We start from the raw sequence: 1,869 nt of genomic DNA on the forward strand, positions 1-1,869 counted from the left end.
TCATGAAAATAGCACAATTTGGCATGTTTCACTGCGTCATCAGAAATAACACACATAAATTACCCAATATGGTTACAAAATCTTTTTAAAATCTTTTAATAAAGGTTGTCGAATCTCAAAAAATTTTCATTGTATTGACTTAACACAAACAAAAAAATGATGTTCAATGTCGCAAACAGTAAACAGCACAAGTGATAATTTTTCACCACTTTGAGATTATTTCGTTTTATTGGGTGCCCATTTTTCTGAGAGCTCTGACTTGACCACGTGACCGCACTGTACTACCTGACCACTGCAGATTAATTTAGGCGTTGATAGTAACGCATCACTGTAAAAAAATATTTCGAAAAAAAGTTACCTGGTTGCCTTAAAATTTTGAGTTCACTGAAATTAAAATTTTGAGTTAATACAATGAAAATTTTTTGAGATTCGACAACCTTTATTAAAATATTATTAAAAGATTTTGTAAGCATATTGGGTAATTGTGTGTGTTTTATTTCTGATGATGCAGTGAAACATGCCAAATAGTGCTATTTTCATGATTTATCAATTTTTTTATGTGGTTCAGATACAATAATATTTTGAGTTTCTATTTATTAAACAAATTTCCTTCATTGTATTAACTCAAAGTTTTAATTTCAATAAACTCACAATTTTAAGGCAACCAGGTTACTTACTTTTTTAAGTTAAACCAACCAAAATTTTTTACAGTGTAGAAACGCTCAAGTGTCTCCTCCTTATTATAGTTTATTATAAACCAAATAAGTCTTGAACACAAGTGCTAAATCCGCTCCTCCAGGGCTTATCAAACACACCTGAACAAGCTAATCAAGGTCTTCAAGATTAGGCTAAAACTACAGGCAGCTGCGTTTCATCAGGGTTGGAGTTACTCAGACATTGGATCTTTAAAAAGGCAGTTTCAAAGAACCTGCAAACAGTGGTTTATGCTGCAGGGTAAAGCAGCTCGTGTTTAGTGTTGTTTTGAGAGCCTTGTGGGTTCCAGCAGAGTTCATTGTGACCAGCGCAAGTTGAGAGGATGACAGCCCGTGTGTTGTGCTCGTTGAGTGCTGTTTTATTGTGTCTATCTGTCTATTTGAGCACAATAGACGCTGGTGTTGTAGGTGAGAATTTATCTTATTTACACAGCCTGAGGAAATGCATAAATAAGTGCCTTACAAAATAAGAATATTAACCGTGCAAACCGTGCATTAACCTCAAAGGAAACATGGATACAGGTTTCATTTAGTAATTCATAGTAAATATCAAATTGCAAGGAAACTGCAAGAAACACATTGAACTGAAACCATGAAATGGAAAGCCTGAATATTCCAGTAAAAACTATTCATTGATGCTAGTGAATGACTTTCAGCATAGTTGTTTTCTGTCATGTGTCTTTTAAACAGCAAAGCCAGGAGAGTGTCCCAGCACAAAATCTGGAGCTGGAACGTGTGCTGAGTTGTGTGTTTCTGACCATGACTGTCCTAACAATGAGAAATGCTGCAGCAATGGATGTGGACGTCAGTGTATGGCTCCATATACAGGTATTTGTATTAGAATTGGTTGTGGTGATTAGTGAGTCTTTTTTTGTTGTCAATAACACGAGCAGGTCATAGCACTGTCAAGCACTCAATAGCTTTACAAAACTAGGAGATGAGGAAGATTAATACTAAAACACTAATCACTCTGTAAGTTACACGTACTATTCATGATTTGATCATTTTGTGCTGTACGAGACTGAATGCTGCTGAAAGAACAGACTAAACCGGCTGTTTGTGTCCCTTCAGTGAAGCCTGCAGCCCATTTGCCAGCAGCTGAACCATCATTGCCTGCAGCTGAACCAACTTTGCCAGCAGCTGAACCAACTTTGCC

At 36.3% G+C, this 1,869-nt stretch overlaps 1 long non-coding RNA gene across 1 annotated transcript; it reads left to right on the forward strand.

Moving 5' to 3' along the window:
* Window positions 1-912: 912 nt before the first annotated feature.
* LOC137046163 (uncharacterized) lies at window positions 913-1,869 on the forward strand. Its single transcript, XR_010898903.1, has 3 exons — window positions 913-1,121; window positions 1,404-1,541; window positions 1,785-1,869. It is a non-coding gene; the product is annotated as an uncharacterized lncRNA (long non-coding RNA).

Source organism: Pseudorasbora parva, chromosome 2 (genome assembly GCF_024679245.1).
Source record: "Pseudorasbora parva isolate DD20220531a chromosome 2, ASM2467924v1, whole genome shotgun sequence".
Lineage (NCBI taxonomy): Eukaryota > Metazoa > Chordata > Actinopteri > Cypriniformes > Gobionidae > Pseudorasbora > Pseudorasbora parva.